Genomic DNA, 13,919 nt, shown 5'->3' with positions numbered 1-13,919 from the left:
GACTGTGCTTAATACAGTGTGTTGTTGCACTTAGAGATTCCTGAAATATTATTTCTTTTCTTTGTATTCAGGATGCCACTTCAAATGTCAATTCCTTCAAGAGATGCTGTATACATACAGGAAGTTCTTGACTTATGATAGGTTGTTTGGTCTTTGACTTATGATACATTGTTTAAAGTTAAGATGGATCCCCAAAAGTTACTTATAATTCAGTTCTGAAGTTATGGCTGCTGCAACATCCCTGCAGTCATTCGGCCTTACAACTACTGTATTTTTCAGAGCAGGGACGTGGAGGCAGGGGAGGCAGGGCCTAAAAGAAAAAAAAAATGTAAAAGGAAAAAGGCTGAACTAGTTGCTGCCAGAGTCACAGTGGATGACTCTGCTTAGTGCTTAACTGTGTAAAAAAGCCTCTAAAAAAGTGCTCTCTACAGGGGGCGACAGGAAATTCAGAGTATAAGATGTACCTTTCCCCCCCTAAAAGAGGGTGAAAATTTGGGTATGTCTTATACACTGAATGTAGCCCCCCATCCACCACCCCCCACCCTTTGGCCTCTGCCTCCTAGCAATTTACCTCCTTGCAGCAAATGGGGAAAATGGGGCTTGTGGAGGCGGCAAAATACTATAGCAATCGCTGCAGCATGAAACAGCTGATGATCAAGAGGCCCCTGCTGAAACTGAAAGTGAAACTTGCTGTTTGCCACACAAAGCAAATTGCTAGGAGGCAGAGGCAGGTTTTTTTTTCTTGTGCTAATCAAGCTGTTTGCTGCATAAATGCCTATAGAATGTTCAAAGACTTTTTTTAAAGACTGCTTTATTGTTCTAGACAACTTAACAAAATGAAGAAGCTTTTTAAAATAAATGCTCAAACTGAAGAGTCTCAATGCTATTGTATCTTCATTTAAATAGCAGAGGATAATGTATACTTCCAGAAAGCAACATCAATTTTAAAAGGTTTAAAGGTTTAAAGCTTTATTGCACTTGTATGCCGCCCTATTCCTGGAGGGACTCAGGGCGGCTAACAAACCGAAGGGGAAGGGAACAATACAGAAAAAAAAGCAAAAGACAAACAACAAAATACAAAAATAAATTTAAAAGCTGTCAACAGTCACACAATTCGAGTGAATGGATGATGGGAACTCATCAGCCCCCGGCCTGCTGGAACAGCCAGGTTTTGACGGCTTTGCGGAAAGCCTGAAAGGTGGAGAGGGTCCGAATCTCCACGGGGAGATCGTTCCAGAGGGCCGGAGCAGCCACAGAGAAGGCCCTCCTCCGGGTGGTTGACAATCGGCATTGGCCGGCAGATGGAATTTGGAGGAGGCCTAGTCTGTGGGATCTGATAGGTCTTTGGGAGGTAATTGGCAGCAGGCGGTCTCTCAAGTACCCAGGTCCAATACCATACTCTTCAGTTTGAGCATTTATTTTAAAAAGCTTCTTCATTTTGTTAAGTTGTCTAGAACAATAAAGCAGTCTTTAAAAAAAGTCTTTGAACATTCTATAGGCATTTATGAAGGGCTATATAAGTGATGACTAGCACCTTGAAGCGTATCCGGAGACCAATAGGCAGCCAGTGCAGCTCACGGAGGATAGGTGTAACGTGGGTGTACCGAGGTGCACCCACAATCGCTCGCGCGGCTGCGTTATGGACAAACTGGAGTCTCCAAATGCTCTTCAAGGGCTGCCGCATGTAAAGCGCATTGCAGTAGTCCAGTCTTGAGGTCACAAGGGCGTGAGTGACTGTTGCAAGAGCCTCCCGGTTCAGGTAGGGATGCAAGTGGTGCACCAGGCGAACCTGGGCAAATGCCCCCTGGTCACAGCCGACAAATGATGTTCTAAAGTCAGCTGTGGGTCCAGGAGGACTCCCAAATTGCGAACCCTGTCTGAGGGGCGTATAATTTCACCCCCCAGCCTGAGAGATTGAATACATGGCCAATTGTTGGGAGGGAAAAACACAAGCCACTCGGTCTTGTCTGGATTGAGTGCAAGCTTGTTTACCCCCATCCAGACCCTAACAGCCTCCAGGCACTGATACATCACGTCAACCACTTCACTGAGTTGGCACTGGGCGGACAGATACAGCTGTGTATCGTCCGCGTACTGGTGATATTTTATTCCGTGCCGCCAAATGATCTCATCCGGCGGCTTCATGTAGATGTTAAACAGGAGGGGGGACAGGACCGAACCCTGCGGCACCCCATACTTAAGGGGCCTAGGGGTCAATCTCTGCCATCCAACCAACACCGACTGCGACTTGTCCGAGAGGTAGGAGGAGAACCACCGAAGGACGGTGCCTCCCACCCCCACCTCTCACAACCGTCGCAGAGGGATACCATGGTCGATGGTATCGAAGGCTGCTGAGAGGTCAAGGAGCACTAGGACGGAGGCATGACCCCCGTCCCTGGCTCTCCAGAGATCATCGGTCAGTGCGACCAAAGCAGTTTCCATGCTGTAGCCAGGTCTGAATCCAGACTGAAAGGAGTCTAGATAATCGGTTTCATCCAAGGACGGCCGGAGCTGAGAGGCCACCACTTTCTCAACAACCTTCCCGACAAAGGGGAGGTTGGAGACTGGACGATAGTTATTTAGAATGGCTGGATCCAAAGACGGCTTCTTCAAAAGGGGTCTCACCACCGCTGCCTTTAAGGGGGGGAAAGAACCCCTCCCGAAGGGAGGTGGTAACTATCGCCTGGATCCAGCCCCATGTCACCTCCCTGCTATTCACAACCAGCCAGGAGGGGCACGGGTCCAGCGCACACGTGGAGGCACTCACTGCTCCCATGGCCTTGTTCACTTCCTCAGGGGTAACAAGTTGAAAATCATCTGTACAAGTAATGTAACACTACAAACAGTGTATATCGTCAGTACTGTTTGCTGATTGTTGCAAGGAGGCAAATGCTGGGAGGCAGATTTTTTCCCCCTTGGTTTCCTCCCCAAAAGTTTGGTGCGGCTTATATTCAGAGCATCTTGTACTCCAGAAAATATGGTAATTGCAGGAATGCTGCAGTGGCACCCCCACCTATCTCCCCATCCTCCACACCAGGTCGCACAGATTTGGGGCCTGCTTCCCACCCCACTGGATCCCACACCCTTTTCCTCACCTTTCATCAACCATAGCCTCCATAACCTTTTGAAGCGCTCTGAAGCTGCACAACTTGGATTAGGGAAGGAGGGAAAATCATGCCGTTCATTAGCCATGTGGCATGATCCCAGCTATGGCCACCATTTTCAGAGTGGCCAATTGAATAGTGGCCAGTCCAGAATGGTGCTCAATTCTGAAAGCAGGCCATGTAGGTTAGCAATGGAGCAGCTTGCTCTTCAGTGCCATCTCCAGAGAGCTCCACAGTCTTTACAGCATCTCACAGGTCACATTGGAGAAGAAGAGCAAGCTGATCCATTCCTAAACTCCATGGCCCACTCTCAGAGGTGAGAACCATTTTGCAGTGATCAAAATTCATTGAAGTCAGTCTGAAAATGGCACCTGCTTCCAGATGTGAAGCACACAGCTTTGGAACAGAACAGTTTGCTCTTCTTCTCCAATGTGCTCTATGTGTCAGCCCTGGATACATCTTACAGGGCTGCCACAGTGGGAACTGGAGGGTAGTGAAGGGAGTAAATAGTAACAACATTCTTTCATGAGATCAAGGCCGGACTGCTTGCACCTGGAGAGGAATGACCAAAGTTTGGCGGCAGTTGAGATAGGGGGTTGATTGGGCCATGTGATGTGAATGTCACTGAACAGGGCAGGATGTGAGTTTTAGTATGAGTGGAGGAAAACGCAATATTTCAGATTCAGGTTTTCCCCAGATGAGCCAAAATGACTTCATCAATAAATTATTACTTTGATGGACTTTGTTTTGGAGTTCTGGATTGTTATGAGGAGTTAGTTGGAATGCTGACACTATGGAGCACTGTGGAGCTGTGGACATCTCCTCAATGTGATCTCCAGAGCTTTTAGAAAGAGATCTACAAATATAAGTGAGCAATTGGTGATGACAGATGGGGTGGAGTATATGGGATCTGGTAGGTTGGGAAGCAGGCTTAAGGTCTATGAGGAGCCTGAGGGGAGGGAATAAGAGCCTGGGGTTGCCTCAGGAGTGTCTTTACGAGGCCTGTGGCAGAACCTGCACTAATCCACCCAGGACCTCCCATCAAGCACCTGGTGCACCCTGTGCTTTATTTAATGACCACTTTGGAGAGAACATGGACAGGGGGTTATAAGTAACACAATCACATGGGAACTGCACAGCTGTCATGACTTCTGACTGTAATCGGCAGATTCCAAGCGTTGTTAGTCAAAAGAGTACCTGTAACCATTTCATTTACAAAGTGGTCTTTTTCTACTATTAATTTCTCATGCTGCAATATGAATGAATTTATTTGTGATTACCCTTTAAATGTAATATATTTGCAAAGTAGAGTAACTGGAAACACTAAAAGTCTGAAGAACAAAAATGTCTTTCCTTTTTAGGGATTGGTGTTTGGATGAAAGATACGTGGAAGATTTCTTTAAAGCACTGATGAAACTGAGAAACTTAGAAGTTCTGCGGTAAGAAAGTGCTAGCATTTTATTGATAATGAAACCACTACATAATATTAGAAGTTTGTATTGTTGCAACAGTTTCTCATCAATTTCTCATGGTCAACAATAGAAGATGCTTTACTAGGAGTTCCCGAAGCCTACCATAGAAGTGAGTTATAATTGACACTGAGAGAGAAGGAAACACAGTTTGGAAAACTCAAGGAAGGGTGCAGTACTTTCACTGGGATTTCTTATTGAGAGGCAGGAAATAGACTAGAACAGGGTAGAATAGTATTCTTTATTGGCCAAGTGTGATTGGACGCACAAGGAATTTATCTCTGGTGCTTAAGCTCTTAGTGTACATACAAACGAGAAAATGGTAAGTCATAGATCATATATCATAAGATACAATGACAATTGATAAATCATAATATAACTAAAGATTTCAGAGCAACCGATCTATAGTTATTCAGCTCCCTGATGGAAAGTTTTTTGGGCACCAAGATGATAGTAAAGTGTTTGAAGCAAGAAGGGATGTAACACATCTCCATTGATCTATTAAACATCTGGGTGGAAAATGAGGCTAGTTGATCAGCACAGACTTTCAAGCAAGAAGGAGTTTGGGTCTGTCTAGGCCTGGTGCTTTTCTAGACTTTTGTCTGTGAAATAGACATTGCACCGCTTTTTTAAGGATGACTAGAGGTGGGGGCCCAGAGGGATGGAATGAGGCATAGGATGACTTGGCTGTTGTTGGTGTATCTGAGATGGAGAGATAGCAATAATTGACAGTGGTCTTTTCTTAAACCTACAGTAGAATACATTTAGATCATCTGCCAGTTGCCAATTGCCTTCAGCCAGTGGTGGGATTCAATTTTTTTTTACTATCGGTTCTGTGGGCATGGCTAGGTGGTCATGTGACTGGTTGCGCATTGCTGGGTGGTCAATGTGACTGGGTGGGTGTGGCTGGGTGGCCACATGGCTGGGTGGGCATGGGTGGCTGGTGATGTGACTGAGTGGGCGTGGCCACCCTGACATCACTCACATTGAGGGGCGTCCAAAGTCCCTTCTAAGTGTTATTCTGTTATTTTGACACCTTTCCCAGGCACTCAAATTTTACTATCCTCAGTTTTCCTGCCTGAGTAGGGGGTTGGACTAGAAGACCTCAGAAGTCTGTTTCAACTCTGTTATTCCATTATTCCTGAGAAACACACACACTGTCAGGGTTCCAAATAGCATCCAAAAGTAAATCAGCGTCCAAGGCAAAGGATTCCTCAAAGTTCCAATTTATTAAGAGAGCCATGTTGGCACATCTGGGAAAACCCAAATATGGCAGCCTTGTCCTAGTAAACTTCTCCTTTCTGGCAATTTTCCTTTCTGTTAGAGGCACCAAAATAATCCAGACAATGTAAGGTTTCCTGCTGCAGCGGACCCAGAAACAAACTTCTGAAGGACACTTTGCAAACCTCCTTCTGAGCAGCTTTTCAATTTATAGCAGGTTTCAATTTAAAGTTTGCCGGATTAAGACTTGTGGACTTCAACACCCAGAATTCCACAGCCAGGCATGCTCAGTTCCGATTTAAAGTGACAGCATTTGTTTTTCTCCTTTGCTGAATCTCCTGGCTGAGAAGTGTTTTTCCTTATTTCTTTCTTTCTTTTTCTTTCTCTTTCTTTCTCCCTTTCCTTCCTCCCTTCCTCCCCCACTCTCTATCTTTTACTTTTTAAAACCTCTTTTCCCTTGCCTGAACCAGCAGGGAAAACAGGTTTTTTTTCTTAAGCCTCTGACAAAGCTTCTGACAGGAGAACAGGTTTTTTTTTGGGGGGGGGGGGGATGGCCAGGCCACCATTACTACCGGTCCTATCCGGTATACCAGCTTTTCACTACCTCTTCTGGCATACCAGACCGTAATGGGAGGAACCCACCTCTGATCAGAAGGGACCTTGGAGCAGTGGTGGGCTGCAATTTTTTTAACAAGCGATTCTGTGCCCTAACAGCTGGCTGGGTGGGCATGGGCAGGGACGTGACAGACCTCAGCCTCCTGCAACACTCTGCCAGCCAAAACAGGGCAAAACAATGCAAAGTGAAGTTAATTGCAAAATGTGGACTTTGCTTTGTGACATCCAGATCCAGTGAGCAAGGGGTGTGAACTGCACAGAAAATACACTTTTGTTTGGTTATGAAGAAATATCCCCAAAATCAGATATACACTAAATATAAACTGACTTTTAGCTACACATCTTCCTAGCAAACAGCAAATTTTGAAGCTCCAGATAAAGAGGATTCATTTTAGGATGATAACCACAGTTTGCATGTTGAAGGTTCCTAAAGGAATGCTGGGAAACTCTGTATTTTAAATAACATTTGAGGAAGGGATGCATAATAGCCCTTCTCTGCATCAGGTTAGAGACCTGGCATTGTTTGTGAAGCAACTGATCAATGCTGACAGGGGGAAGCCACTAGTACAGTGATGGGCAACCTTTTTGGCGTGGTGTGTCAAAAATCGGCAAAAAATCGAGCATAACTCGCGTTGTGTGTCACTTCGACAAAAACATAATTTTGTGCAATTTATAGTTTAAACTACAAAAATGTATAATGGCGCTCACAGTTCCCGTTGGCATTCCGCTGTTCCCTGCTGTGGTGCGGTCGTAACCGACAGTCCCAGGAGTAGACTCTCTGTGCCGGCCTGACTGGAGAGAGGCGCGCACTGTTCCCGCGCTCCTCTCCTGCGGGTCCTCCCTCGCCGCACTGATGACGTGTGTGTGCCCGGCACGCACGCCTTACCAGCAGCCCCTGTGCTCAGAAAGGGGCAGCGGCGATACAGTAAGTGAATGTGGGTGGGGGAGATCACACGTCCCGCCCCACCCCCCGTTCCTCCAGCACAGATTCTTTCATCCTCGGCGGCCGTGCAGGAGCCGAGGATGAATCGCATGAAATCCTGTGCGTGTCACCCCAAATGGCTACACGTGTCAGCACTGACACGCGTGTCATAGGTTCGCCATCACTGCACTAGTATATGAAAATAAGAGCAAACTCCACTCCCTTCTAATACCGATGATGTTAACTAGTTTAGTAATGAAACATCTACAAGAAAACTATCAAGTTCAGAGAGCAACAAGAACTCCACAGTTCAACCCTGAGCTACAAATATTCTCTTCTATCGAAAAACACTTTTTTATTATAGGGACTCAGAGCCTTCCTTATATGAGATGGCTCTCAGTGGATTTCATTATAAATTTTCATATGATTTCTATAAATAAGGAATGTAGAATTATAATGGCTGAGTATTTGATCCTTCATACATCAAAAAATACAAAGCTAAGGGATAAACAAATAAAAAAAGATTTGAAAAAAGAAAAGACTCAAGAAAGAAAAAGAGTGAAAGTGTAAGAAAGAAAGAGGAAAAGAAGGAAAACCGAAAAAGAATGACTTCCAAGTTTCTTTGGTACAAATATAAGTACAAAATATATCAAACTCTTGCTCTAAGATTAACATTTGTCTACATTATTTCCATAATCCCATATTTAATCATCAAAGCACAGATCAACTTTTAATTTCAGTTTCTCACAAAAAGTCCAGTAATGGTTCACATCAGTTTAATTACTATTTGTTAAGGAAACCATAACTGATATATTTAATTGCACCAAAATAAAACAGGAATGGAAAATCCTAAACTCTAGTGTAGACTCATGCTTCTCAATTTTGGCAATTTCAAGGTATATGGACTTTCCAGAATTCCCTGAATTCCCCAGGCAGCATGTTCACCCATCTTAAACTTGCAAAGACTGAGACAAGCTGATCCACAGAGAAGAGTTTTTCCATTCCTTTTTACTGGTTCCTTCTTACATATGAACAATCATAATGCAAAATCCCCACTTCCACACCAGTCCAAAGCAACCACCATTTCCTCACTAACCTGCTTTCCAGCTCCATTCTCCTGCATGCAGGCAGCAAAAGACCATGTGACTACCAGTTTTTTTAAAAAAATAATTCAGGGGGGGGGGTTGAGAGAGAGATGGCAAAGTTGGAAGGTCTGAATGATTTTTTTTAAGTGGTAGTCACATGGTCTTCTTTTGTTGCCCTGCATGCCAGAGAGCCGAACTAGAAAGAATGTTAGTGAGGGAATGGTGATTGATGCAGGAGTTTGCAGGAAGCTCTCCAAGCTAAAAAACAGAGGAGAACAGTCTCCCAGCTGATCAAATTAAAAGGAGGTTGACTCTCAACTACAGAGAAAGCAGGAATTTTCTCATTTTCCCAAAGTTGCTTAAGCTGCAAACAATTGGGGAAATGTTATTTCTCCATTCCTATTTTTAATTCCTTCTTACTTTTTTAATTATTTTCTCCACCCACCCACTCCCAGGCGTCCTAGGCAAAGGGGGGATTTAGGCTGCGCCCCGTCACACTTTGCTTTCCCATCCACACAAACTACCTTCAAAAACACAGGGCTGCTTCAGACACAGTGGCGGCGGCGGGCGCCCGCCTCATCTCCAGAGATTCCCAGCCAGAGACCGTGGCTGCATCTCCCTTCCGTCAGCCCCTCAAGCTCCCTCTGTCCCGGTGAGCAGCATCGGCGAGCGAACCATTCTCTCTTTCTCTCTTCCACTCTCTCCCTGCGGGGCTGAGCTCTTGTGCCTGCCAGCCCTCTCTCTTTTTTTTTCTCCATGCACACACGTGGCCAGAGCAAGAAGGGCGAGTAGTGCTTCTCGCTCGACCTGCCCCGGCTACGCGCTTTCGGCTTCTCTCTCGGCTGCCCCGCTTCCCTCTCCCCCCACGCTCAGATGGTGCGGTGGCGGCGGGCATGGGGGGGATGGAGGGATGTGGAGGAGGTGAAGATGAGGGGCAGAAGAGAAGGAAGCGCATTTCGCAGTTGCCACTTTGGGTCCCGAAAAGCTGGAGAGAAGCGAGCAAAAGGAGGGTAGAATACTTCACTTTCTCCTCTCTGGCGGAGCCGAGTCTGTCTGCAGAAGTGGCAACCTAGAGAAGTCCTGTCAGCCTCTGCTTTGCTGTTGCTTCGGCTGCCATGAAACGGGGAGGGAGGGCATGGTATTTGGGAGGGGTTACTAATTGTGCTGGAGGAAGGTTCTGGAGCTCAGCTGCCTGTCGGACTACGCATGCGTAGGAGATTCCCGCCAGGACTAACAGCACCGACATTCCATCTTCGTGATGCCTTTTGAAGTTATCTCACACCTGACACTTGGGAGAATTATGATTGGACTGTAACTGTGATGCCAAGGGGTGGGGAATGGGTTATTCTATATATCAATTGCTTTCGCGCCTAAATAATCAGTCTTCGCTTCGCTATGCCTTTAATCATTTATAATTAGTAAAAGTACACTTGATTTCTACCCATGGAGTCTCGTGGTCTTCTTTCCTAATTATCTAATGGAGAGGTTCTGACAGTAAGCAAAGACTCACTCAAACCCCACCAGGAGATTTCAACCTTCTGTGGGGGGTGTACTTACAAGAAGGAACAAGGAAAATGTCTTTGCGAGCGAGCGATGAAGAAGAGACTGAAAGGGAAACTGCAGACCCATCATTACCTGGGAGGATGGCTGGCCTAGGAATAGCAGACCCTGCGGTTCCCCCTCGATGGTCCCTAAGTGTGGGGCAAAAAGAGGATAGCGAAAGTTGGGGTGCTGGAGTTACTAGGAGAAAACAAAGGGGAAAACCAGCCGACTGGGAAGAAACCTTGACCGAACGGAAGCCCCGGGAAAGAGAACAAACGGAAGAGTTTGAACAAAGGTACTCTATGCAAAAATTTAGGGAGGGTGAAGAGGCCGAGGGAGGATGGGAGCAAACAAACCCAGAAACAGCTTCCACCCCCCAAGCCAGGGCTGCTGCCAGAGTAGGGGGGCCCCCCAGAAGACGCAGAATGGCAAAAGTCCCTCCCTTGTCTGTAAAATATGACGGGAATTCCAAGAAACTGGGTCTCTTTGTTATACAAATTTGGAACTATATGAAAATTTATGGGCCCAATTTAGAAACAGATGAGATGAACGTGCGAATGGTCTTACTTTCTTTGGAGGAAGAGGCGGCCGAATGGATGGTCAGCTTACACCAAAGCAATTCCCCCCTCCTGAGGAATTTTGATGCCTTTATGACTGTGTTCAAAAGATGATTTGATGACCCACTAATTGAGAAACGGGGAAAGGTGAAATTTATGGCCCTCAAACAGGGAGATAGACTGGTGGCTGAATATATTCAGGAGTTTCAACAGCTTTCTTGTTATATGAGAGGCTGGTCTCAAGATGCCCTTCTGGATCAGTTTGCATTAGAATTAAATGAGGACATTTAGCAACAATGCGTTAACAGATGCGGCTTTTACACGCTTCTGATGGGCCGCTCATGTTTGTAGCCGAATGAGAAGAAAGACACCAATCTCTCTTGGGATGAGCTTCGCTTGGCCCCGAGCGATGCCCAGGGGGCTCCTTTTATTAGTTCCAAACAAAGAGAAGGTGTATACAAATTACATCAAAAGGCACATGACTAAATAATCCAATAATAATAATGCAGCGTGGCAAAAGGCTTTATCTCTGGGCAAAAGAGGAGAGGTGGATGAAAAAGGGGGGCTGCTTCGTCCTTGGGCAGGAGAAGATAGATAGATGAGAAGGGAGGGAAGTGAAGGAATAGGGAGGGGGAGGGGGGAAGACGAGCAGCTCGCATTCCTACATTTCTTTGAGGTGCTAACTGCTAGATAAACTGGTACAGAGAGGCACACTAATTAATAGGAAAACTTTTTATTGCTAACAAGAATGTTTTTGTTCAACTCATCCAGGCAGCCATAGCCGCCCTATACACAGAACTGGTAATGGATCTCAACAAACAGACACCTTCCCAAGCGAGTTACAGCTTGGTATGAAAATGCAGCAGACGTTGAGCTCGATTTGATTAGACTTCAACGTGCGAGAGAGGAGAAAGCAGGGAGATCACCCCCCCCAGCTCAAAAGGCCCCATTCCACATCAGGGGTGAAGGAAAGGGAAGCTCCACCGGCAAGGCCAAGCCGCTCACATGCTTCCGTTGCGGGAGGGGGGGCCACCGCGCCACAGATTGCCGCGTTAAACTTCCTGCAACTGCCCCGCCCCCTGCCAAGAGGGAAGGGAAGCCTTTTGAAGTTATCTCATACCTGACACTTGGGAGAATTATGATTGGACTGTAACTGTGATGCCAAGGGGTGGGGAATGGGTTATTCTATATATCAATCGCTTTCGCGCCTAAATAATCAGTCTTCGCTTCGCTATGCCTTTAATCATTTATAATTAGTAAAAGTACACTTGATTTCTACCCATGGAGTCTCGTGGTCTTCTTTCCTAATTATCTAATGGAGAGGTTCTGACAAGTCCTTTGTGTGGAATTTTTTTTCCAACACCCCCCTTCTCCCCCTCCCTTCCCTCCAGTGGTCTGATGTCCTGTTTTTTGGCCCTTCTGGTTTGCTTTGACCAGAGCCCAAGTCCCTGCACAGGCTCCCCTCAAACAGCCGTGCAGCAAAGAAGCAGTTGAGGCGGCAGAAGCCAAAGGGAGCTCCCTCTTAGGGGAGCCAGATCTGCAGCAGGAGCGGTTGCCGGCCCCTCCTGCGCCCCTTCTCTTGGGTCAGCGCACAACCCATTTCTGCTCTGCCTTAATTGGATAAAAAGGGAGGGGGGACTCCCTTCGGACCTCTCCTCTGCAGCTTCCCCTTCCCACCCCTCTTGCACAAGGAATTTGGCATGAGAAAGGCCACAGCGGATCACTTCGAGTCAACCCCAGGTCCTCGGGCGAGACCGGATGCTGCGATCGCCGCTCACTATCCAACCAGCGGGTAACTTTGATATTTCCAGGTGGACAAACGGACAGGATTCTCCCACTTAAAGGTGCCGGCGGGCTATTAAATGCCGCTGGAAGATTCGTGGTTAGTCGCTGTCACAAGCCCGCTCAGTTACTGTCCTGTATGCGAAGTGTTGCGACTGGCTGCCAGGGGTCACTCTCCTAATCGTTGAACAATTTCCTAGATATTTTTCGTTCTCCCGTTCTCCCGCCGTTCCCTAGCTTGTCGTGCATTCTTTCCAAAAATCAGGACTGTCCCGCCAAAAGCGGGATGTCTGGTCACTTTAAGCATGAGGTATCTCAGTGGGTTAGGGAGGCCTTGGGTGGACTTAAATAGGTGTCCTGTTACATTACTAGACCCCCATTGTTGCAGAAAATGACAGGCTTGGACTTCTCAGGATACAGGAAAAGATTATTTGGCAGCCAGGTTCAGAAAGCTAACACATAGCATTGGAAATTCTGAACAACCTTCATTATCGAAGCACGCATTCTTATACATTCTAAAAAGCGGCGCAACTTGGAAATACTTAACTCATTTCTTATTGTTTATTTTGGGGGAAAAGCCTTATAAATAGATGGGGGGTCTTACTTCTCCTTTTGTTCTTGGGCTACGTGTCTTTAGCGAACTTTAATTGAACCTTGTGGTTTGGACTTTTGCCATAGGGATGTTGGCTGGAATATCTTGTGGTTAGAGACTGATGACATTTCCCTGTCCCTTTAAGCAAGTTTCTAATGGTCCTTTTTATGCCATGTCTTCATTCTTATATTTTAATTCATATTTTATTCTACTTTACCATAGCCTTCCCCACCTTGAGAGCCTCATGTGCATTTAACGAGTTTGAGCATCAGTAATTGTTTTGCATTCTTTGATAAGTATTTGGTAATCCCTCCTGTCCTTCTTTATGTATGCTCAGTGAAATAAAGTTGTCTTCCTGTTAATAATTTCCCCCCTGCAAACTGGTGTTTGTTTTCAGAACAACTTCACATAAGCTATCTGAGACATACACATACACACACAAACATACTTGTAGAGATAGAATAGTGGAAATTTTGCTGGAAATAGAATATTGAATTTACCTTCAACAATTATATTAAAAGAGATTTGGTGTAAGATGTTTTCCACTAGCAGTATATTATTCAAATCATGACTGTCAATATCAATAACATTTTTCCACTGAAATGCTGAAAATGGAACTTATAATGTAGTGTCTATATCTAACCATAGGGCCAGTGGCTCTATGTGGATCAGTGGCTAAGACGTTCCGTTTGTTGATCAGAAAGGTCAGCAGTCTGGTGGTTCAAATCCCTAGCACCGCATAACAGAGTGAACTTCTGTTACTTGTCCCAGCATCTGCCAACCTAGCAGTTCGAAAGCATGTAAAAATGCAAGTAGAAAAATAGGAACCACCTTTGATGGGAAGGTAACAGCATTCTGTGTGCCTTCTGCATTTAGCCATGCCGCAATATGACCACAGAGATATCTTCAGACAGTGCTGGCTCTTCAGCTTTGAAACGGAGATGAGCACTGCCCCCTGGAGTTGGAAATGACTAGCACATATATGTGAGGGGAACCTTTACCTTTACCTATATCTAATCATATGATTTGT

The sequence above is a fragment of the Thamnophis elegans genome, chromosome 1, assembly GCF_009769535.1.
Source record: "Thamnophis elegans isolate rThaEle1 chromosome 1, rThaEle1.pri, whole genome shotgun sequence".
NCBI lineage: Eukaryota > Metazoa > Chordata > Lepidosauria > Squamata > Colubridae > Thamnophis > Thamnophis elegans.
Note: the sequence above shows the minus strand (reverse complement) of the source record.